The following is a 26897-nucleotide window of genomic DNA, read 5'->3' as shown; positions in this document are numbered from 1 at the left end:
ATGAAGACCTAATGTGTGCAGTGGAGATACCTGGAGAATGCATAAAGATGTCATACTTCAAATTGGCATCGTTACTAAGGCTGCTGGGTCAGACCAACTCTGCTCCAGCAAAAGCACTGAAATTATTCTGATGATTCTGACAAGTCAGCGGTTTGCAGGAGGAAATAACTAGAATGTTCATGGGTCAGGTATACTCACCAAGTCAATCACGTGTTATGCAAACGTTGACATTAAGGGCGCGATACATCAATAATGACCAGGATGTCAACTCAATGTAAAGGGTAGCTGGTGAAAGTGAACTCCGTGTGACCATGGATGTACAAAAATAGATCTATTTTTGTACATTTGGTGTGACAAATGTAAGGTCGATACAAATAGTATTGACCTTCGCCAGGCGTCTCCGGGTGTAGCCGTGAATGACCGAGTTGTTCACAGCGATGATGGATGTACTTCCAAGAAGGAATAAACAGGAACCACTGTATACAGATCATCTGCACATTGCCACTACACTTGCATCTTGTAAGAGAGAGGAAGACGTAATGACACAGTCGAGCGCTCCAGGTTCACTCCAGACTCCAATCCGCTATCTTCTCGCATTACCTAGTGTACGATGCTTGTAGCCATAGCAACCATCACGGTCTCTTGCCATTCCATAGGTGTCAATCAAAGGAAATGACTGTTTGAAAACCATATTATATATATATATATATATATATATATATATATATATATATATATATATATATATATATATGGTTGAAACTTTGGATTTGTTTTATTGTAGACGCTTTATGTCTGATCACAGCGACCGAAACACGAGTAGGAAATAGTAACCACGCGAGTCGGTCGTTGCCGTTGCTAATGAGGCAGCGTCTTTTCGGAAGAATGATTGCTAGCAAATCATTGATAATTTCCTCCAATTCTGAGATCACAATAGATGTTTATACATCATTCACGATACACTCATCTATACAACCACGCAACCACGTTCCTAATCAAAGCTACATTCGGTGTTAAAATGCATGGTTACCCAGGGCTTTAGAAATATCTGCACAATGTACTGTTTGTCCACATCAGACTCGATGTTTCATGAATAACATAATTCTAGAGCAAGGCGGAAGACAGGCGGTCAGGTTTTCGAAATAGTCGTCTCAGTGAAGTCATTAGAGACGAGGCAAGAGGAAATAGTTTTTCAAATACTGTGCCTTTCCTGCTTTTATTTCTGTCGCCAGTGCGGAAATATGGATTTCAACTCTTTGTTGCGTGTTTTTGGGAGCTCCAAGTTCTTGTATTATATATTTGCCTTTTCGCTTTCAAATATTGACCGAAACATCAACATTATATTCCCCAAAGCGCTTTCTACAAAGTAAGGCTTCAAACGATGTAACCTTTACCATTCGCAATTGGTCCAGAGAGAGGCGGGGGAGAGAGAGAAACAGTCTGAGAGACAGCTCCGAGACTTCGTGATCCCAAATGTACGGCGCCCAGGGCCAAAACTCGTGATTTATTTTCGGGGCGAATTTCCTCATTTCGTTTAAGATTTACTTCTTTCATTGTAACTGGGATCGCTTTCATGGTTAATTCGGCTCCGATCTTATTTCCGAACTACAATCGCTGCCCTCCGAATTCTTTGGCGGAACATGGGAGATGCGCGTAACGAACGAGGAAGTCGCGGCTCCATTTACCTGTCACTGCTAATTGCTAGTTCGTCGTCCAACGTGAACGGAATTGAAGTAATACGTGGCCAGTTATATTGACTTATCGTGTAGTCTGATCACGCACGATAACTTATGCAGAATTCGAAGCTGGTAACATCCGAAAAGTCCAACTGAAATCTTCACTGCATAACAGAACTCGAACGTTGCTTGTCTGTCTGTCTGTCTGTCTGTATGTCTGTCTGTCTGTCTGTCTATCTGTCTGTCTGTCTGTCTCTGTCTCTCTCTTGTAATGTCTGTGTCTGTCTCCTACCCCCCCTCTCTCTCTCTCTCTCTCTCTCTCTCTCTCTCTCTCTCTCTCTCTCTCTCTCTCTCTCTCTCTCTCTCTCTCTCTCTCTCTCTCTCTCTCTCTCTCTCTCGTCAGTGTAATTTGAGAGCATAGAATAAAGATTTCATTAAAAGCCACGTCCTTCATGCTTGAAAAAATAGTACAGGGTTTTGCGAAAGTAGAAAGGCTAGCCATTAAACCCTGTCTCGCGATACCATCCCCGTTGAATTTTATCAACATCATGAGTCCTCTTCAACCATGCATCGGATAAGGATTATCGCAGGCAAATCTTTGTCGGTTTTCACGAGGAGTTTGACATTTAGCTGTCAATTGCAAAATTCGGTAATGCGATATTGGTTGACATTTAAAGTTGGGTACGTTATGTAATTGCAGAGACAAGTCTTTAGAATTACCCTCAGACTTTGGTAGAAAAGAACTCGATTCCGTAAATTGAATCGCTGTTCTGGGTCTTTTTTACTGTACGACACGCACGGAGGTATTGAAACGTACATTGTCGAGTATACGGTAGCAACTCCCAAAGTGGACGGGTATAGGCGATATCTCGGCTCAACGACGTTGCCAATAGGTGATTTAATACGCAGATGCTCATCGGTAAATTATTCTATCGCTTTCTGTGAAAAGGAAGCAGCCGCTTTCTTTTCAAAATGCTTCGCGTATTTTTGCTTCATGTGAGCAACTGTTCATGCTGTTCTGCTTACTGAAACATGTGAAAGTGCCAAACTTGCCGGTCGTGGTATCTCTGTTTCCTTCCCGCTTGTTAAAGGTATATTGTCACCCGTTCCAATTTTGCCACAGTTACCATGGAAAGAGAAAATCTAACCAATCACAGATTTTAAGCGGGTGGCCGCTTTTTAAAAACAGCACCCTCACATGGGCATTTGGAATACCAAGGAACACCCCTTTGACCATGTTTGGGCATATTTAGATTCAGGTGACTGTATACCTTAACGAACAGTAAAAACTGTGATGACATAATTTACGTTACATGCGAGATATTGTGCATTCAACATATTTACATGTATACGCAAGATGCGAGTAGCGTAATAGATAGAATAATAGTATAAGACTTAGTGAATAGCTGATCCTAACATAAATAACCGAAAAATCTGAAAAGATAGAGGCTTTGCGTCTTTTACTTTCTCCAATGTCCCCGAACACGTGATATTTTATATCCTATTTTATACCCTGAAGTGATATCAGCGTTATGGATCCTTATAAAAATAAATGGCGCGAGTATTACGAGTATTGCTTTTCTTTACAACTAAGCGAATGCAATAAAGGTATTGACGAAATCAGGACTGTAGCGAGTGTCCCAAGGGTGCAAATTTGGTAGGAGATGAAACTATAGATTAATACTTCAAGAGAGAAGGACTGTTCCAACGGAAGCTGTTACCATGGCAACTCTGGCCACTCCAACGTATAGATTAACCGGGCAAGGATTTAGTTTGTAAAATTTCAGGAGGAAAAAGGCTTAAATTAGGAAGATTTCTTGCATTCTTCGTCGGGAGAATTGATTCTGAATGGCTAATCCATCATTAGAATAATCAATCTGGCTTACTTGGCAAGCATACATGGAACAAGAGAAATTGTAGTAATTAAATGGCAAGGCTTTCGATGAATCTAAATTCTAGAGAGAAAAGCCGAGATGGTTTCTCATGCGAGTCATAGTAACTAAGTCATCGTGATATCAGTCATTAGGCAGCAGACAACATGAGCTGGCAGGCTGTGAATCTCAGTTTTTGGAGCAAAGACGACGTTACCGTTAAACGTTGAATTCTAATATGCAAGTGAGCTTCAGGGATCTTTCAGAAAGCATATAGCCTAGAACGTTCGATGCATCACTGAAATATCCCATGCCGTAAAGACATTTATCGTCACCCCTTTTCCACTATCAGATAATTTCATCGGCTTAGTAATAACTATTAATGTGGAAATGGGAAATAGTCATGTAATGACCAGATGAAGAGAAATATTATAAACCCCTCACATAAATACGGAATACAAACCTACAGAATATAGGGCATATATATATATATATATATATATATATATATATATATATATATATATATATATATATATATATATATATCGAAGTATACAGATGTCCTCGTGGGAAATTACAGTGCCCGATGCTAAAGCAGAGCGTTATAAATAAACAGATTACTTCAAGTACAAAGTAATGAAATCTATTATTTAAGTTTCATGCATCTTGCAATCCTCAGATAAAGTGGATTGCAAGATGCATGAAACTGAAGTAATAGATTTCATTACTTTGTACTTGAAGTAATCTGTTTATATATATATATATATATATTATATATATATATATATATATATATATATATGACACATTATTATACATACATACATACATACATACATACATACATACATACATACATACATACATACATACATACATACATACATACATACATACATACATACATACATAATGCCAGAAATGAGTTAGATATACCTGTAGTTTCAATAAATCTTAAAACTGTAAAACAGAAGTGAACACTTGTAAAAAGTTGTTTAAAATTAAAGCCACCAATGAGATAGATATATTTGATTATATCAGTGTATTGATGGCGCAAATATAGCGATCTGATTGTCGAGGTGCGAAAAGAACCTTGGTATATTGGCGAGATACCACGGCTGGCACACGAGCGAGCTCTCAGCTTCAGCAAAAATCCGCTTTAGACGTTCCACGCCAGAATTTCAATATACTGTTATGATATAATAGCGACAAATCACACCCAGCAACAGTATACCACTCGATTTTGACCAGTTCTCTTCATATATGCACTCGCTATCGCTCGTGCATATATGTCATGAACTGGTCAAAATCTCGTGGTGCACCGTCGCTGGGTGTGCTTTATTGCTTAAATAGTTTACACTGGATTTGACCGTTTTCACCAAAACTGACATTCATGACATTTATGGTGCAATTTGTCTGCGACAACATTGTCAATGAGGGTTGGAATGGGTGTTCTGCCATCATCACTCTTTGTGACGTCAACCAATCTCTCTCCCATCGTAACACGAAAATCATGCTTAGCCCGCATCGACCTTAATGTCACCATTCCCGAGATAATTTACTAAATATCGCACATCCATAACTGTAAAGCTACCAAAGCCAAACTTTCTGTCGTGCCGTTTCCGAAAATTACATCACAGAAAACTAATTGGGTAAATAATTTTAAAGCTACGATCTAATATCATAAAACTATGTAGTGCACGATCCGCGGTACATGATTGGATATTGTATATTGATGATGCGTCACTCTGTCCAGGGTTCCATAGTACTTATGAACACTCTTTTTAATACACCTTATGTAAATGTACACTAATGTATCGCACTCTGGCGAGATTATTCCGTACTGTCCAATAGACCCCATTTATGCAAACACATATAAGACAAGACGTTTGAGTTTCGAGCGACACCAAGAGTCGTTCTCGGCTCATCTCAGTTCTAGCCCAAATGTGATACAAAAACGCTAGTCACTTTCGAATCTGAGCATTCAACAACGATCAAAGCGACTGAACTCAAGTTTCTTTATCAAGGATTTCTTGTTCAGTAGTTCACCATCATTGGAAATACCGATGTCCATGGAGCAAATTTAGCATTTAAATGGAGTCGACCATCATAAGATGTGAGCTCTAAAAATTATACTAATAAGGTGATAACCAATACATTTAATTCGACTGTTACTACAGCATATAGGCATTTAGTTCAAATGAGCATGTATGCCTGCAGTTGCTATTCAAGTGCGGTGATCTGTTGAACTCATGTCATCGACTCTTTGCACCTTGCAAGGAGAGAATTCGTATGTGATCAAGAGAAATCAGTCGTTAGGCAAATAATATTTACATTTTGGGAGTTAGCCTAAATGTAAACTCAGTCTGTAAACTTACTCAATTTTCACATTATCGTCTGTTATCACCTTTGCGTTTGAGCTCTAAGCTCGTTACTATATTTTAAAGAGGTGCAAATTTCCCTCTGACATTTCGGTGATGTGCGAGTTCAGCCTGACCTTTGACCATGCAGCTGTTCTTGAAGTGTCGTTTGGCAATGATAGGTAATAAATCTGAATGAAAGTGATATGTTATCGCTTCCGTGTCACATTAACGGTAGTCGTTCTGGGGTCAAAGGTCTCACAAATTTGAAAGAGCAAAAGAAGCGCAAACGAAGAACGTACGGCTTAGAAAAGCGTAAAGTGACAGTTTGATTTGAGAAGCCCTTGCTTCGCCAATTCGATCAGTGGACTACTAAAACAGGCACTTGGGTTATTTTTTCCGCCATTATTGTGAATTCACAGGAGTTTTGAAAACAGCAAGGATAGGAACATGTTCACTTTGCTCCGCGCAGTCGTACTTCGAAACCCGAGTATTGAGGAATTGTCGTCGACGCTATGCATAATGCGACAACTCTACTTGGACTTGATGTCCGTGTTCTTCACATAGTTCTCTATCATTTATTTTTTCTGCATCAGACATGCGAATCCAATGTCTTAATCTTTTTCTCAAAGCCCCAATATAGCTGCGAATGAGTAATAAACCGATCTCAAAAGATCCTCAGTTTTCCAAGAGTTTTCTTTGAATAAGACACATTAAAGACTGAAAAAGTGTATAGCACTCTGTCAGAAGTGTCGAAAGTGGCATGCAAATTCAAATGTTTCAACAACATTTTAGATTTCCCACCATTTTCAAAAACTAATCATGTGACAGAGAAAATAAAGATTATAACAACACAACGTCGGCCATTGTGTTTTGTGCATTCAAGTAAATTGCATGCGTGTTTCTTTTATAAACACGATGTGTATGTGCAGGAAACACAAGTTTTTGTACATTTCAATGGGGAGGGGCGTCATTTTATGAGTGCGGCACCCGTTTATTAAACCTGTTAAAACACATAGGCATGGTCCAAATCAGCGAGCAGTGATACTCCTATACGTGTCCTATAGTTAGCACATTCACATCAACCAACCTTTTTGGTTTGAAAATAAAATCATAAAGATAATGTATAAAATTCGAAGCTACATGGGGGCTTTACTTTCTTTGACAAATCTCTACGATTTAAATGAGAATTAAGGGTTTATTTATGAATGAACCCCAGAGCTTTTTGGTTTATGAATTATGATAATGCAATCGTAATAATTCATAGGTGCTTGCATTCAATTCTTTCATTTCTCTGACAAAAGAAAATCGTTTGCTGATATCGGATACCCTGATATCTACCTGACATCGGATAACTTGAATTAATAGCATTCAATCAAATTCTATCGAGAATTAATATATTTCTCGTCATATATATATATATATATATATATATATATATATATATATATATATATATATATATATATCGTGTATATATAATAATTTTTGTGCAATTTCTTGTTTTATTGTATCCACCATCAAACTTGGGGCACAATTACTGGATGAAGTTGATGTACCAAATTTATAAGGTAAGGGGAAAAACGAAGACGAGCATAAAGCATCCTGCTTACGTGTGCACGGTAGTCATACATACATACAAACATACATACATACATACATACATACATACATACATACATACATATAATATATTATATATATATATATATATATATATATATATATATATATATATATATAACCATTTTGTATATTCTAAACTGTTTCAATATACTGGCTCGTAAAATGGATAACTAGGACATTCGCAATATGTTATTCTGGAACGTGCTGTGACGTTGAATGGACGTAACGCTTACGGCAGGATTAACCATAAAAGAAAAAATATGACTGTTCATGTAGGGCTGAAGCTGTGTGAGAAATTGAAAGGACGTGACTTGGATAACGCGAAACGCAAGTCATTTCTTGCCAGCTCTTTGCTTTTCAAGAAGCTTCGTCGGGCCACCAACCGAGTCTCAAGTGTTTTCTGCACGTACAGACAACAATACTCAACTGTGAGACGCCGCCGCGCATCAGAACCGCCGAAGTGGTACGACTGTCGCCGAACGTGGTGCCAAACACCTACGTCTGGATTTTCTTCTGTCTCGACATGACGCCGTGACTATCAAACTGTAGCTCTCAAAGCTGCTTTTGTTCTCTGGGTTTGGGCCATCTGTTGTAAATTTTCGGTTTTTTTCTTTGCCGAAAGGAATCTTGAATGTGCTCTGCTTTATACCTGAAAAGGTGCGGCATTCTTACAATCACATCTTCAAATTAACTGAGTGAAGTCATTGTTGTAAAATAATGTTCTTTTGTTGACGAAGATAAAGAAATTGTTCGGAGATACATCTTATCCGTGTGCGGGAAAATAATCACATTTATTACGATGGCAACCAAGTTTTCAATGCCCTTAGGTATAATTCAATATTTGTTATGTGTTGTTTTGATTGCTGTTTTCTCATCTTGTCTGGTATTATGTAATACACTCATTTAACGTAGACATCAAACGAAATTTCTCAATGACCCGTTTCCCTTGGCAAAGTAAAGACCGCCTTTCACGTAACACTCGTATTGGTGGTACACTGTTTGAAGCTAAACCTCAGAGTAAGTCGAGGCAAGAACAACAATTCTCTTTACTCGCCATGGTCACAATGGCGGGAAAATCACGTTCAAGTTCGCTGAAATAGAACACCAGCGAAACCGCCGGCATTTACGATTGTTGAAGTCATGAGTTACATTACAGAAATCAGGACAATATACAAAGTTTGTCATCAATTGAATGACAAACTGTGCTTGCTCATTAGCAGGGAAGAGAGAGCCATAGCATAGCTATTGCACCCGTGAAAGTCTCTATTTCGTCTCTGCGACAACACGTATAAAGTACTATAGTATGTGCTCTGGCAGGCCAGCATTTGAGTAAATGTTAGCTTTCGGAAACTTGTCGGAGTAACGTTCTGTTTAAAATATAACATGTATATGTATTTTCCGGTGCCCACTATCAAAAATTTTCTCCCCGCCCGCTGAAAGTAATGAAATTTCTTCCCCGCCCACAGTAAATATCGATATTGTCTCCCCGTCCGCTGATTTGTTTTGAAATTTGCCCGCCCGCTGAAAAACTTCGCACGAACACCTTTTTGAAACTCCGCTGCATAGCGTTCACTCCACTCATCGCGTTCACCCTACTCATCGCGTCCACTCACGCGCGCGTTGCACATGAAAGCAAAATACAAATCATTGCGTTCACTCCACTCAAACATTCACAAATCACAGACTTGAACCAAGTCTACTTCGTTGGCGGCACCTGATATAACCTGAGCCCCATCCACAGAACAGATTGAACGGCCCTTTCGGAATGCCATGGCCACTGAACGGGAAGTTTTTTTGCAGAGTAGAACTGAGAACTATGTCTCAGTGACTGGGCAAATATATTCCTAGCCTCAAGCGACGACAACGCTTTGCACATACCTTGAGAGACTGCTTTCTGTAAGACGGTGAACGAGGAGCAATTCGATCTGTGCCTCTCCCGACCATCTGTCACTCGCAAGATTTTTTCCGGGAGTTTGAATTCTCTTAGCTTACACTGGAGATGTACTTAAATTCTCCGAAGACAGTGTTTTTCTCCACCATCGCGCGGCTACACAGAGGTGAAAATGATATTCCCGGACGCAGATATTGAATCAGGGTCTCGTATTGCGCACTTCGTGCAAGCCGAGCCAGCCACCTAGATGAGAGATGAGACGGGAAATGCAGCTGACGAACTGCCAACCGCTGCTGCAGAGCCGCAGAAGAATGATATATTGGAATGATTTTGAGAGGAAGTAACCTAATTGAAGGGGAATACCGATAACAAACGCTCGGAAGGAAATGATTAAACAGGTCACTCTTCTACTATCCACTAATGCATTAGGGCACAGACTAGGAGAAAAAGGGCAAATGTTTAGTTTGTAGGTCAAAGTACCATCTGCATCTGTTAGACATGGCACATGGTAGACAGAAAACACACGCAAAATTAAACACGTGTGGATAAACAGTCTCGGAAACAATATAGTATCTTAGGGGGCCGTTGCGTGGGTGACGGTTCCCAACATAATGCCCCACATAAGAGAGCCGTTGTTACTTATGAACTAGGGCTGGAGGAATTGGAGTTGGTCGTTCAAGCATAGAGAGGCTACGCAATATTAGTTGCATGCTTAAAGTTTACTACACTTGATTTATGATCTGAAGTAATTTGGAAAAAACGAAAAGGCTATAGAGACTATAAATACAGTAGGATTCAGAGTGTAGGACCAGCTGGTACTAAAGTGAATTAAGAGGTATTTGTTTTCATTTTTCAATGTAAAAGTTTTTATGATTGCATATTTGCACTCGAGACACGTCCACGCTATAAAAACCTATAGGACTCTTCATCATCACAAACAAACGTGCATTAAAGCTACTTACTAAAGCGTAAATAATGCAAAACATCAAAATTTACGTGATGGCAAGTGTGACACCGATCTAAACAAGTAATAAAAATGATAAAGATAGCAAAGCCCACTCAGTTCACACTAAAACTTTTGTGTACATTTTATTTATAAAAGATATTTATTATGTTGCCTTTTTCTGTCTTCTTTGCATAGATTGACACTTTTTTGAAATCTTAATAGATTGACACTTTTTTGAAATCTTAATAAAGAAGTAAGAGAGGAAGGGAAGGAGGAAGAAAGGGAGGGAAAAAAGGAGGGAGAAAAAGGGGAGGAAAGATGAGGAAAAACCTTCAGCAGAACAATTAAACGTAGAATTATGACAGTACGTTGAAAATACTTCTCTGATGATATTGAGTTACCGTATCCATTCACAAGAACGATGTCATTTCTGATGAATATTCCTGAAGACTCTTTGGGATTTTTCTTGAGAAAGTAACCAAAGCATAAATATATATTACAAATATATATATATATATATATATATATATATAATATATATATATATATATATATATATATATATATATATTATAAATATATATTATAAATATATATTATAAATATATATATATTCGGTCACATTGCACACAGTACAATGAGAAGAAGTGAACGAATCAGCCGAAGAAAATTTAGTGTTTTCTTGCAGATTAAACTAATAATTAAATAATAACTTAAATTTAACGAAAACATAGAAACTTTATGGGTAGTATTACTTGATATTTCCTGACAGAAGAAAAAACGTCATAGTCAAACGTCACGAGATACACCTGCAAAACAAAATCTTCAAAGAATGCACTGATGCCACTCGCAGACCTTTCGGCAAAATGAAATAGTGATCAATTAAAAATCGTGCCTGCTCTCAGTAGATAGAGTTTACATTGGACTGTATAAACAAACACTGTCAATTCCTTCCAAAGGACCTCCGACATGTATGAAGAAACAAGAAGGTTGTTGGCTAAGCTTAAAAATGCAACGGTGCATTTATAAAACACACTTAGAGGTAACAAACTACCGATTAAAATCTTTTGATGCATTGGAGTTGCAGAAAAAGATCTTAGCTCGCAATTTTATTTTGAATTTTGGCATTGTGACACTATGTTTTCGAATTTTTAGGGAATGCAGAATGACTCTTTGCACTGTGCTTTTTTATTAAAGTTTCAAGAAAATGGCAACATTAACTTGGTACACTCTATACGTACACTCTACATGCAAATTAATGGTATTTGCAGAAACTGCAATAGTCATGGCCAACCCTCGATCTGAACCATGTTTGTACCCACGTTTGTGACCATGTTTGTAACCATGTTTGTTCAAGCCGTATGATTCTCGTCACGCTGACATATTGCAAAATGAAAAGTTTCCTGCTGTCGGGCGATTAAAAGAGAGCGGACCTCGTGGCAGGATTATCAACAGTAGTAAGTGCCAAAAGTATTGATTTTTTTTTTCAATTGTAGAGTGGACGCAGCTAGCTCAATGTTTATGTGTTTCACTGGAACGGGGCACTCAAATTTCTCCAGTTGAACTGAGAGTTGCAAAAATTTCCCCTTTCCTAAGGCATTTCCTCCCTATCGACCTTAAAACCGTGACATGTTTGCGAATGAAAGTCGCTGTGCTTGATTTTTCAAGTGCACATACATGTATAGGTACTTTCAAGTTTGCTAGAGCTATTTGGTATTATATTTTTTTTCTCTCAGGCGGGGGTCAATTAAATCATTGCTCCCGGCGTCCAGGTTGTGCGTGCGTTTTTGCACTTGCTATCATGGGCGACAGAAATAATCGTGACTAAATAGAAGAATGTTCTCATCGCATTTTCCGAAGTGCCGATTGTGCAATCAACTATTGCGCCATTTTCCATGTCGAAGCACGACTCAAGATTGTAGAAGGTGTCTTAATTTGTTATATATCGACCGACAACTCTCCACTTGACCGACAGAAAGTTAGACCGACTATTATATCACCTACGGATTTTCCAACATCACAGATAATTATTCAGTTAGCGGCAGCAGCTCGCCCAAACGCTATTTTCAGGTCTGGATTGGATAAGAGTATTTCGTTATGCTGATTTGCCGATTTCACGGAACTAGAAAGGAGGGCAAGGGTAATTCATCTGCTTTCGCGAAGTAACATGAGGCTGACATTGCAAAGTACGACCCTATCGCCGTCTGACAACATATCGTGTTGTGGCTTGTCGAAGTCTTTTCCCTGGGGGTGTGTACCGGTGCCGACAGCGATTGGTGCAGAATATTCTTCGTTCTTGGAGCCGTAACACTAGACATTTCACCACCTCACAAAAAAAAAACCGCGGAGATATTTGTTAGCATTTAATACAGCAAAGGGCTTAAAAGTACACATACGGTCCTCGTCGACTTCAAGGAATATAGAGTGACGTAAACGGCAAGAACTTGGCCGCCGAAGAAATTATCTGAGTTGACTTCGAAATCCCGTCAACGGCATAAACATCACACGGAGTCAAGAGAATGGTTCAGAGCATGTCAAGCCATCTATGAGCAACTTTTACTCAGAATTTCTCCGCTGTCAGTTCAACTTGTGTAATATGCACCGATGTTACCTAGATCTCGTAACTTAAGACGTACGCAGCAGCGGATTCCGCCTTTTCAGTTTAACGTTCAGGACGAGATTGCTTCCGTCATCAAATTTCTCACTTTTATTCGGAGGTTTCATTGTATTCTTGACTCCAATTTACGCATGTCACGTTGAAACAAGATATTGAATATTACTTCTCAGTGTGAAGAGAGAGGTAGACGCCCCTCGATTTGACATGTTCAATACCATTCATCTGTGTAACTCATCTTGATAATGCACAGATCATGTCGACCGTAAATACAGACGGTGCTTGGTTAACCGTTAAAGCCACTTACATGCTTTCACTGACTATGCCATGGGAAATCTTCTTAAAGACTTCTTATCTTAAGAAAGGCTATTTTTACCGCGAAGAAATCTAATTTTATTATCGACTGCTGAGTAGCTTGTGCAATTCTGACGAGACCTTTGTTAAGTTTGAGAATAAAAATAACAACCCAGCAGTCGCGCGCCTCTTTTACGAATAAGTCACAATTTTAAATATACGCCAAGAATCGACGAATTTGTGATGATGATTTGTAATAATAGATGTAACTGATGATAAAAATATTTAAAGATAAAACATGTCATTTTTTAAAAGTAAAAATGACATTCTTACATTTGCAGTCAACGTGCCCGTGTCTTCTTCAGAACGCCAATCACAATTTCAACGTTTGGTATCGAACCTTAATAATGGAAACACGATACAATATTGGACAGCTTGACAAGACTACGGTAGGCAAAAATGACAGTCGTAGAAGATAACCATTCAAAAGCATGGTTATAAGAAACATATCATCTCGCAAAGATAACATTTATGCATATCGTATTACTCTTTAAAATAAAGATTAGCTCCTGTAGATGCCATGCGGTCTGTCTAAAGATATAAAAGTATCATTAGATAATAGTATGTACGCCATTGAATGAAATGTGAAACGTAAGTTATTTTTAGTTTAGGAAATTTCTGTCCATAAAAGTGTCGTTTAAGAAAACACGTAGACTACATGTGCAACATTTGAACGTTTAGACACTTTTTGGGTAAAAGTTTATGATTGACTTTCTTTGTACAAATTAGCATGCAATACTTTGTCGCCTTTTGATGCAATTTGTATTTGCAATTAAGTGCATATGATTTACATTTCTTTAGCAGTTGCATTGTATATTTACGCTTTTCGGTTGTGTTCTGCAACTTCCACATCTTCGATCTTTTAAAGGATATTTGTAAAAATAATTACGCGTTAAAATCAGTACTTGACTCAAATTCTAGTGCATCACAGTCCCTGTAACCTCCACAAATGTAATAATCTCCACAACACGTACGCTATAGTAAACTGTCACTGTGCCGACCTATCAAATAGTCGATCGAGGAAAGTTTGAGTAATGGCTGTACACAAGAATTTAAGTCGCAGCAAAACAGTTGCCTTTTAAGCAAATACAAATTGATACGAGTAGGTATGTATCACTAAGTGTATATTGTCCACATACCAACTTTTAACTAAGGTTGTGCAGCCATCCTCGAGGAATGGCTTTGAACATGAAATGTTGACACATACTGCCTGTCAGACGGCCATGTTGGATTGTATTACGAAAGCAAAACCAGCAAGACATTGGGCTACTGTAGTAAAGTATATTCAGTGGGTATAGGGAACTTCAACTGTCCTTCAAGGCGACCATTTTGGGGGGAAAATGCTGTCAATAACTTTGTATTCGTGAAAGCCTCAGAAAATAAAAAACTCTATTCACTTCTAGCCTTATCCAAAACACACCTGAGTGCTATATTTAATATGAATTTGCGGTATCGAAGCAAAGAACAGATAGATAGACACGTAAACAGAGATATATGTGAGACATTACCTCCCTTTGGTGGACACTAAACATAAAATGTGGCCATCGAAACTACCTACATAGGCTTTCAACATAGAAGGAGCATCATATGAATTGAGGGGAAATTTCCTCCTCCCGGAGGAGGTACATCTGCAGAATTTTGTTAAAACAGCAACTGCTCGCTTTCATGATCCCATTACAGCAAATTTCGGCATAAATTTGAATATGAGATATGTTGGTATCTTGCACAGGCTGTATAGGGTTTCCCTAAAATGCATTGCAGTTGTTTCAGGTTTTGCCTGCTAGCGGTTGACACTTGAGAGCAAGACTAACTACAATATCCCTAGATTGTATACACTGGCTCGACCTTTCTCTTTTAGATTGCCTGATCGAAGATTTTAGAAATTAAACTGCGACAAAGTTAAAAAAAGTTTCTTTTTACTTGCTTTATGTGAAATAACTTCGATACGTTAGATACCCTACAATAGTTTACACGTAAAGAGGCTTCAGACATGCGCTAGACAGGAGACGAAAAAACACGCAATGCGACTAGCGCCAACATAATATTCTATACGGTTACCTTACCAGCCAGCCTTCATTACTGGCTGACCTTTTGTGAACAGACAAGCCCACGGCACTCCATTCTTCATCTTGCTACAGTGAGTTTGCGAAACACATTGCATATTCTATGACTGCTCTCGACAGTTCAGGATAAATCTGTTTTTTGAGCTTCCAGTTTCACATTACCCTTCGTCACAGCGATACCTGGTAAGCTCACTCAGCGATTTATGGCCAAACAAGTGAGTTTTGACAATCTCCATTCCATATCTCCAATTCTGATGATTCTTTGATAGTTTGCTGACGTTGGAACTGAAGTAGATGTTCCTCAACATAAAGCTTCATTCTCACTTATGTTGTGTGACTGATCTCCTCATGGTATTATTCTCCCTCCAATATGAAGGACTGTGTTTTTCGTTTCCAGTTAACATTCCCTGTGATGATTTCCCAAACGTTGTTTTGATCGTTACGGAAATCCGTCTTTATGCACTGTTATATATCTGCATTTTCACATGATTCTTTCAGTTGCAAAGGCATTCTTGTCAACAGAATAACTTGGTTTCAGTGTCTAACAATAAGAGGCAGCATACCTTGTTTTAAATTCCATAGAGCTTATTCCACGTGTCCTCTTTTGATACCTAACTGACGCCAATCCTTAGTAATGTTTTGCACCCATGAAGAGCTAATCAAAGGCATTAATTGCCCCCCCCCCCTCGACTTCTTAAAAGGACGTGCCATGATGATAAAAAGGGAGAGGTTTGACTTTCCTGTATGTATATGTTCACAGTCTCGAAGGGTGTGTGTACAAGTCAAGCTCTGTGCCCACTTTGACGGTGCTGACGCTCTCAGTGAGCGAGCCTTTGCGACTATACGATGTGAGATGTGCAAAGTGACGTTGAAAAGTGACCCACATTTCGGTTGAATCGTGTCCGCAAGAGTCGGAAAATGCTCGAAGGAATATACCAACCATTTCCCCTGAGGTTCACGTCTGAGATGCTCCCATGCTAAACAGTTTAATCACTTGTTGCGTGATTACTGGATATATTACAGGAGCTTGCTCATATTCTAGGGAAAACTTTAGCAAAGGTTACGAATAAATTACTTACTTGAGGCGAAATCCTTGTTAACTGTTTACACATAGGTTTTCGTTAGGAATGTATTTATTGATGTAATACGGAAGGTTCCTGCAAGTTACAAAAAGAGAATATTACCCGATCTTTGCTTATATGATATCCCTCTTGACATTTCAGGCTCATATTTTATTGGACAAGAAATTGCATTATATGAACAGTGTTCAAGATACCTTCCTGGTCGCAGGCGTAAACCATTGGGTCGCTGTCTTTCATAATTAACCCGCGGTTTGTCGCGAATTCATTTTGTACGAACCCAACTTGACATTTATTCTGCACAGTAAAAATTAAATCCCCAGTATCGCAGTCTCTTTACACAGTATATGGCTTTTTCTAAATTAGTCAGCCTGTAGCGTCGGATAAATGACTTCGAAGATAAAATGAGACGCTGGGCCAATCGGCTGGCAATGTTTTCTTCCTGCCAATATAGGATGTACGAGTAATCGGTTTGCGATACAGACCCGCAGCTACACGACGACGTTGCAAAATAATCACGATTTGCCGTGCAGTGACGTATATTCATTGTTAAACAAAGCAGAGACTTCGACCAAAAAAGGCTGAAAATTTCTGTCGAGATTACCTTCTCAGCTTCACTGAAAGTAGTGCTCGTTGGGAAATATTCCCAAGACGTATTCCCTCTGCACGTATACGCGCTCTGTCAGTCGATAAACCGAACCTATGTGCGCCAACTAATATATTCTAGCGCTATATCATTTATTTTAACAGCGAAATAACGGCCGGGGTCACCGAAACAATCTAAAGATGTGAATTGATGGGTCAGCTGCAATTCTGCGTCGGAATCCGAATTTTCGCAATCAGAGAAGTAATTTCCTGTGGGGAGATAAATCCAAGACCTAGCGATATTCAATTCTTTGTTTAAATGCTACATAGTGCGGAGTAATCAATGCAAACATGGATCCCCATTGTCGGTCTATTGATTTACTGTATGCATTCAGGACATGGTACAATATGCTGCTATTATCTGTGTTTCAAAATACTAATATTACATCTACTTTATGCAGTTTACTCTTTATCTGCTGTCGAAATTGTCCTACAGACAATTGAAGCAGAAGGGAACAGATTTGTTGGAGTAGAGTTGAGTTGAAGCTTGAAAAGTATCTTGTTTAATTTTGTTTTTAGGGGTCAGTGATAATGTGCGCACTATATTGAAAACATGTGAAATAGACTTCTATGCAATCAGTAGCATATTCAACCATTTTTCTAAGGTAAAAACTAAGTAAAGAAACGATATGCCCGTTCTCACTCAGACGTTTATATTGACACAGAAATTGCTATATCAGTACGATTTAGATTTACTGAGCAAGGTGCTTTGGATGCTCTGTCACATGTACGATAGAAACGAAGGTCAATCGACACTGATTTCTGTTTGTTTGTTGTTGTTGTTGTTGTTGTTGTTGTTGTTTTGGGCCGTTAGTTGATAACAAGGAAACTGCTCATCAGTTTGACAGCATGTAAATAATTTGTTAATCACAAAATTAGCATACAAAATGTCAATCCCTTGGTGCACTTCCTTCTATCACAATTATAGGCCTGCTTGATGCACGTTTCCGAGCTACCATATATGTACCCTTTATGGTGTCAAAATGTTTCCCCGGGAAATACTTTTAAATTATTTTTCATAAATTTTATCGAAGTTTCTTTCCTTCCTGAGGCCATACAAATCCTGTTTCTCATTTGTATGTAGTTTTATTTTTGAAAAGATGAGTGCTGATATGAATGTTTGTATGTAACCTCGTACTACGAGGAGTGCCTTCAGTATTTGATACCCGTATACATACCATAATATAGACTCTCATTGGACGCGTCAGGGTATGGTAAATTTACAATGTACACATTACATTTTCCACAGAGCATGGAAAATATGATAATTCTCAATTCCATTGCTTATAAAAAATAAAAAATCGGCAATGCTCACACAATAATCTCCGCGATTAAAAATTACTGACTTTCAATGACAGATAAGTTTCAGATTAATGATTATTCAAACTATGCACGTTCTGTTTGCTCTAAGTATTTTTACTATATTTGGCTTTGTGTAATGGAACTGAAGTGCGCAAATCAAGGAGAACAGTAAATGATTCATTTGGTACACTTGCGAAACGATGACGCTATAGCAACAACGCGTTCCCCGACTATCGCATTATGAATATAAAATCACAATAATCGACCGTCAGAAAGTATTACAGAAGAAACACAAAGGTTGGGTGAGATAAAGAGAAAATTATTCAGCTCATCAGGTAGTTTAATGGGTAGATTATGAGTTAAATCTTTTGGGAGAAAGAATAATAGTTTGACTAAATCTAGTGTCTTGAACGTCGCCAAGTGTCCTGACTAGAGCATATCAAAATGTTAAAACAACGTTTTAGCAACTTTCATTAATAATTATGAGAACACATTTAGTAGAATACTAGGGCATTTCGATCACGGATTAAAAGTGTCAAGTTCAAGTTTTGCATTTTTGTCAAACTATGTCTTGGGAAAAATTGTCTCTGCAATGAGTATTTCTGAAATCAAACCGTTAGTTGTTTAGCCCACGGAATGTGACTATTTGTTTTTAAAACTCAAATGAAGCTCGGCTTTGTCCATCTCGCATTCATGAAGTTCTACAACTTATCTTTGTCTGTGGAGTGAATGGAGAGAATGCTACCATTTCATTATCCAACAGTGCACACCTGTAAATATGTGGTTCTCCACTTTTGAAAATACGTACCATGACCGCAATTTTCTATCGTAATTTCAAATTCGATTTCCACACTAATCTTCCTTTTGAAAGGTACGAGTAGAAGGTTGTAAATTTCATTTTAAAAAGTTGTTTCTATGAACACCGCTGCGAAATCTCTACAAATTTTAATGAGGTTAATTACAGCCTTTTCAGGAGACACTGAGAAATTCTGCTTTAAAGGCAATGTCCACAGCAAATGCCAATTTCCGCCAGTGTCAGGTCTGTAATTGCTTCGGCCCTTAACAATGCCAATAGGAGCTACCAAAGCCTGCGAGCTAATATCAACATAATGTGCTTACAAACTCCTCTGTCGCTTCTGCCGACGTACATATCTGTGCGGGAGTAGAAAATTGGGTTTTATCACGTTTTCTTAAGTTTTCTTGCCCCAGGTTTCGGGTTTCATTGTAGTTCAAACATTTGCAGACGATTTAATATCTTCTGTTTGCTTAAAAACGATTTGACCGGCGATGCAATATATAATTTTCATGTTATGAAATACACACGCACACATAAAACTGAACTTGAAGATACAAGAAACAATGTCACTCACATTTAAAGTGCCAGCGTATCATTGATAACAAACACACACACGTACATACATACATACATACATACATACATACATACATACATACATACATACATACATACATACATACATACATACATGTTTGCATATAAACTTAATCAAAATTTAGTGTCTGTATGAACACTCTCTCGCTTCTCGGTCTATTTGATGTGCCACGGTCTTCTGAGAGGCGAAATTCATCTTACATTTTATTTGATTTTATTCATCATTAGCTCACACATACACCCTGCCTCGTTTTCAAAACGATTCTATTTGAGGAGTCCTTCAGCATATGAAGCACAATCCAGAAAACATCAACCTTTCGGAAAAGCTGTCGGAAAGGTTCGCTTTTCTTTTGTAAGAAACTCGAAAACAATATTCCAACAAGTAGACTTGAAAAATGACACTTCAGATTTCATTCAAGCGCGTACATGAACACAAACAATCTACTCCACTGGGGAAAAACGCTCACATGACAAGTCTCTTTTTAGCGGTCAGTCGAATTCCTCTTTCAATTTCGTTGTTTAAAACAAGTCAACTCATTCTGTGATCAAATTTGAGCTTGTTTCAGTAAACACTGCTAACATTAGCATTCAGTGTAATTATATTTTTGATATGTTTCGGACAAGCAACAGCCTAAGGCTGCATTCACAAATAACGGTTGGGGGGGGGGACTGGAGGAATCGCAATTGATTATTATTTTTTCAAGATCCCCCTCAGTACCCTCAAAAATTTGTGATTAGTTAAATTTTCTCTTTCCATTGTAACTGTGGCAAAACTGGAACAGGTGACAATATACCTTTAAATGGAACACATATAATCGCTAGGGAAGAACTATGATGTACTAGTAACAACGGCGAATATGTTGGTTTAAAGCTCTACCGTTGAATCCCAGTAGGCATGGAAAGCAAAGAATTACAATTTTCAAAGATAATACAGCCTCACTGGTTTTTTTCTAAAAGAGAGGTTTATAAGACCAATAGATCTTAGGAGTGGTCAAGAACGAGACAGAATCGGCAGAGGAAAGACTGGCCAAAAAAACTTCTGCAGCTTTTGTGAAAAACTGTCACAACAAGACCTACAGCCAACAAGTCATTGACAATGACATAGTCCCCACTTGTAATAGGAGTATTAGTCTTGAGGGGGCAGGGAAATGAGGTCATTAAGAAGTATCACTAAAGTGTATATGTTCAGATCTATGGACACATAGGTCTATGTCATTGTTCCCAATTTGTAACAAGAGGCATGTCTAAGTTATGGTTCTAAATCGGGAAAAAAGATCAAACCTCCAGCTGTATTGGCCAGCCAAGAAATACATATGTGCATAATAAATGAGGTACAAGATGTGACATCTTAAGGTCTATTATCCTATCAAAATTGAAGCGTAAAGAACTTGTGATTACTGAGTTATGCATATATATGCATATTCAAGGTCAAAGGTCATCAAGGTCACATGACATTTTGAAAAAAAAACATTGTATAGCTAATTAATCCATATATGCCAAAATTCAGACCTCTAGCTCTATTGGCTTGCCCACAATTATATATGGGCATAATTAACGAGGTAAAGCATGTGTTGTCATAAGGTCTCCCATCCTACTAAATACAAGTCATCGTTGATGACACAGTCCCCACTTGTTAATGGGTACTTTGATTACAGGTCCTCAGAGAGGATAAAGTCCTCTTCATTAGGTCTGTGATAAAAATACTTTTGAATAAATTCGCTTGATACATGTCTGAGTTGTAGTTCAGGACATGAAAAAAATCGTAATAAAATGGCCACACGGTGGCCGTATTGGATCGTATCAAAAAACAAATAAATGTGCATATGTATGACATAGGTCAATGTCCTTGTAGCAAATTTGATTAAAATTGGTTGAGATATGTCTGAGTTATGGCTTGTACATGAAAAAATCATAACAAAATGGCCGCACAGCAGCCATATTGGATCGTATCACAAAACAAATTAATGTACATATGTATGACTTTGGCCAATCTCCTTGTACCAACTTTGAATAAATTCGCTTGATACATGTCTGAGTTATGGTTCTGGACATGAAAAAATGTAATAAAATGGCCACACGGTGGCCATATTGGATCGTATCACAAAACAAATCAATGTGCATGTGCACGACACGGGTCAATGTCCTTTTACCAAGTTTGAATAAAATCAGTTGAGTTATGCCTGAGTTATGGCTCTGTACATGAAAAAATCGTAACAAAATGGCCGCACAGTGGCCATATTGGATCGTATCACAAAACAAATTGATTTGTATAGCTATGACATTCGTCAATGTCCTTGTACCAACTTTGAATCTGTTGAAAGATGCCTGAGTAATGGCTCTGTACATGAAAAAATCGTAACAAAATGGCCGCACGGCGGCCATATTGGATCGTATCACAAAACAAATTGATGTGTATAGCTATGACATTGGTCAATGTCCTTGTACCAACTTTGAATAAAATCTGTTGAAGCATGCCTGAGTAATGGCTCTGTACATGAAAAAATCGTAACAAAATGGCCGCACGGCGGCCATATTGGATCGTATCACAAAAAAAATTGACGTGCATATCTATGACATTGGTCAATGTCCTTGTACCAACTTTGAATAAAATCTGTTGAAGCATGCCTGAGTAATGGCTCTGTACATGAAAAAATCGTAACAAAATGGCCGCACGGCGGCCATATTGGATCGTATCACAAAAAAAATTGACGTGCATATCTATGACATTGGTCAATGTCCTTGTACAAACTTTGAATAAAATCAGTCGAAACATGCCTGAGTTATGGCTCTGTACATGAAAAAATCGTAATAAAATGGCCGCCTGGCAGCCATATTGGATTGTATCACAAAACCAATCGACGTGCATCTGTATGACATATGAAGTAATCCTTGTACCAAGTTTGAATGAAATCGCTCCAGGCATCTCTGAGATATCTGCGTGAACGGACGGACGGACGCACGCACGCACGCACGGACGCACACACGCACGGACATGACCAAACCTATAAGTCCCCCCGGACGGTGTCCGTGGGGACTAATAAAGGACATAGCACTTGTGGTTACTTATTTATTGACATAATCGTGTATTTTAGGTAAAAGGCTATCGAGGTCACATGACATTTTGTCAAAAAATTTCTATCCTATAGTCTATCCCTATATACTAAAAATCATACATTTACCTCTATTGGCTTGTTCAAAATTAGATATGCACATAATGAATGAGGTACAATATGTGGCGTCATAAGGTGTCCCATCATACCAAATATGAAGGGTGTAGCACTTGTGGTTCCTGAGTTATGGACAAATATGTATATTTGGGGTCAAAGGTCACCGAGGTCACGTGACATTTTGTCAAAAAAATTGTCTTGCTAAGTTATCCCTACATACCAAAAATCAGACCTCTAGCTCTATTGGCTCGCCCAAAATTAGATATGCACATAATTAATGAGGAACAATATGTGGCGTCATAAGGTGTCCCATCATACCATATATGAAGGGTGTAGCACTTGTGGTTACTGAGTTATGGACAAATATGTATATTTGAGGTCAAAGGTCACCAAGGTCATGTGACATTTTGTCAAAAAAATTGTATTGCTAAGTTATCCCTATATACCAAAAATCAGACCTCTAGCTCTATTCGCTCACTCAAAATTAGATATGTGCATAATTAATGAGGTACAATATGTGGAGTCATAAGGTGTCCCATCATACCAAATATGAAGGGTGTAGCATTTGTGGTTACTGAGTTTTGGACAAATATGTATATTTGAGGTCAAAGGTCATTGAGGTCACATTACATTTTTTCAAAATAATTGTATTGCTAAGTTATCCCTATATACCAAAAATCAGACCTCTAGCTCTTTTGGCTCGCTCAAAATTACATATGCGCATAATTAATGAGGTACAATATGTGGCGTCATAAGGTGTCCCATCATACCAAATATGAAGAGTGTAGCACTTGAGGTTACTGAGTTATGCACAAATATGTATATTTGAGGTCAAAGGTCATTGAGATCACTGGACATTTTGTCAAAAAAATTGTATTGCTAAGTTATCCCTACATACCAAAAATCAGACCTCTGGCTCTATTGGCTCGCTCAAAATTAGATATGCACATAATTAATGAGGTACAATATGTGGTGTCATAAGGTGTCCCATCATACCAAATATGAAGGGTGTAGCATTAGTGATTACTGAGTTATGGACAAATATGTATATTTGAGGTTAAAGGTCACCAAGGTCACGTGACATTTTGTCAAAAAAATTGTATTGCTAAGTTATCCATATATACCAAAAATCAGACCTCTAGCTCTATTGGCTTGCTCAAAATTAGATATGCACATAATTAATGAGGTACAATATGTGGCGTCATAGGGTGTCCCATCATACCATATATGAAAGGTTTACCACTTGTGGTTACTGAGTTATGGACAAATATGTATATTCGAGGTCAAAGGTCACCAAGGTCACATGACATTTTGTCAAAGTGTCTGAGATATCTGCGTGAACGGATGGACTCACGGACTGACATGACCCAATCTATGAGCCCCCTGGACTTTATCTATCATGGGAGTCTATGGACTTCCTTATACATGGGAGTCTATGGACTGCCTTATACATGGGAGTCTATGGACTGCCTTATACATGGGAGTCTATGGACTGCCTTATACATGGGAGTCTATGGTCTGCCTTATACGTGGAAGTCTATGGAGGTGAAAACTAAAAAGTCCTCTACCACGGCCAAATTTGATCGCATTGTGAAACAAATCAACGTGCATCTGTATGAGGTATGGTACTATCCTTGTACCAAGTTTGAACGAAATCGCTCCAGGTTTCTCTGAGATATCTGCGTGAACGGACGGACGGACGCACGGACGGACGGACGCACGGACATGACCAAACCTATAAGTCCCCCCGGACGGTGTCCGTGGGGACTAATAAACCATTTATTTTATTTACTCCGATCAGTAAGAGCATGAAGAAAGGAGAGAAAATGATAGAGAAAACTGTGTGAAAATCTCAGTAATACTTTATGGGTCGCCTGTGCTTATACATGGGAGTCTATGGACTGCCTTATACATGGGGGTCTATGGAGGTGAAAACTAGTGTGAAAATCTCAGTAATACTTTATGGGTCGCCTGTGCTTATACATGGGAGTCTATGGACTGCCTTATACATGGGGGTCTATGGAGGTGAAAACTAAAAAGTCCTCTAACATGGCCAAATTTGATCGCATTGTGAAACAAATCGACGTGCATCTGTATGAGGTAGGGTACTATCCTTGAACCAAGTTTGAACAAAATCGCTCCAGGCGTCTATGAGATATCTGCGTGAACGGACGGACGCACGCACGCACACACGGACGCACGGACATGACCAAACCTATAAGTCCCCCCGGACGGTGTCCGAGGGGACTAAAAAGCGTGGAATACGAGAACGAGCCATGAAAACTCTGAAAATTTTGCCAAATATTTGAATGTGGAACAATTGCATGTCATCATTCTAAACTTTATATCCATCCGAAGATCTAATGATTCACGCTTAAATATTTTTAACAAGTGTTATGATATCAATCTGACGTTGGATAGGGGCTGTGGGTATATTAAAATTCAAGCCAAATTCTAACTTCCACATACATAAGATTCCCATGCTGGTGATAAACGACGCTGACGCCACAGCCCACACCAATTAAGTATTCATAACATGACTGGTGCGAACTTGCGGGTGTAAACAATAGGTGAGAATATGGATAAAAAGGACTGAGAAAAAGAGAGTTGAAGAATCGACGTTGGAGGAGAACCCTAGACGACCGGAAGACCAGGCAAGACGAGACAACTGCTCGGCGCTCCTCTCCTCCACGGTTTAGACATCTTGCTTCCCGCTACCCCCGCACTATTTTGTTAAATAGGCCATTTTTATCTAGGCAGTAGTGTACGTAAGTGCTTGAGTTAGCTTATTTTATTAAATTCTACACAGTACAATTTGCACCGTAAATTCCCAGTGTTCGTGTCGATCTATTCGGATGTTAGCACGATTCTGCATGTGTAGGCCTAGGTACCTCTCAGCTTAGTCTTAGCCAAGCGAGTTAGCTCTCGCAAATGAGTGAAATTCCCCCATTATATTCCCCCGCTCAACCTCCCCTCCCCCGTGTAACAGAAGCAAGCTCTATGTCGAGGCAGAACAATATCTACAAAGCAAGTTTTCATTTTGATTAATGAATAATCTTTTTAATATTTCGTGGAGCCTTGAAGTATAGTTTACTGATTTAAACTGAAAATAAAAATAAGATCAATAGCTGAGAGGTCCGATTTTGTCACCACCAAACGAAAAGACATCTGGAAGGATATTTAATTCAACGTATTTAAAAACGAAAATATCGTGTGGCTAAACAACAATGTAAACAGGTGATCTGACCGAGAAAGCGAAGGGACCGGCGCCAGGCAAGACATAGCTTTAGTGTTAAAATTTGTCACTCAATCTAGAAAAACACCTCTCCCTCCCATTGTTTCTAAAATTATTCCATCTTCAATAACTCTATGCAAATGGCAATAGCCGTCTCTGCGTTGAATACTTGAATACATCTTTTCCGCCTCAGAGGTTTTCAACAAGCTCGCCGACTCTAACTATGACGGTGTCTTTCTGTTAAAATTGACGTTATTTGCAATCGAGCGTTGGCAGTCACATTGCAGTCATGGTATTTTCCATCTTTGTGTAAACACTTAAAAAAGTAGAAACTGCTTGAGCCTTCCTTTGAAAAGGGACTGCGACTTTAGAGACGTTCACATTACTAGTAATTTTACAGCAGTTTGTGACTATCATATGCCACTGAACGGTTGAAACCACGACTTCTAGTTCTGATTTACTTGTGTAGTTGTATTACTAGGCAATTATTTCTTTTGCTGGCGACTGAGTGTACTGTGTTGCAGATAATGGCCGCTTCCTTCTTTGCACAAAGGACGTGTGGGCATGCGTAATTATTGGTGAAATCACAAAATGTAAGCAATTGTTCGAACACAGCCCTCCTATTGGTGTTAATCTGTGGATGCTAAATTTACACCTATAATGGTATCATTA

General features: G+C 38.6%; 1 protein-coding gene across 2 annotated transcripts in view; it reads right to left on the bottom strand.

Annotated features, from left to right (window-relative positions):
• LOC139140589 (G-protein coupled receptor 54-like) overlaps positions 1-26897 on the bottom strand; it is a 178703-nt gene that overhangs the window by 126816 nt on the left and 24990 nt on the right. Inside the window, exon 1 of one of the 2 annotated variants that reach the window (XM_070709933.1) lies at positions 16484-16564. The exons of the other annotated variant lie outside the window; for it this stretch is intronic. The gene's annotated coding sequence lies outside the window, so the exon portion shown is untranslated. Of the gene's footprint in view, positions 1-16483; positions 16565-26897 lie in introns of those variants that run through there. 2 annotated transcript variants of the gene reach the window in all.

This window comes from Ptychodera flava, chromosome 9 (assembly GCF_041260155.1).
Source record: "Ptychodera flava strain L36383 chromosome 9, AS_Pfla_20210202, whole genome shotgun sequence".
Lineage (NCBI taxonomy): Eukaryota > Metazoa > Hemichordata > Enteropneusta > Ptychoderidae > Ptychodera > Ptychodera flava.
Note: the sequence above shows the minus strand (reverse complement) of the source record. Positions and strands in the feature narration are given on the sequence as shown.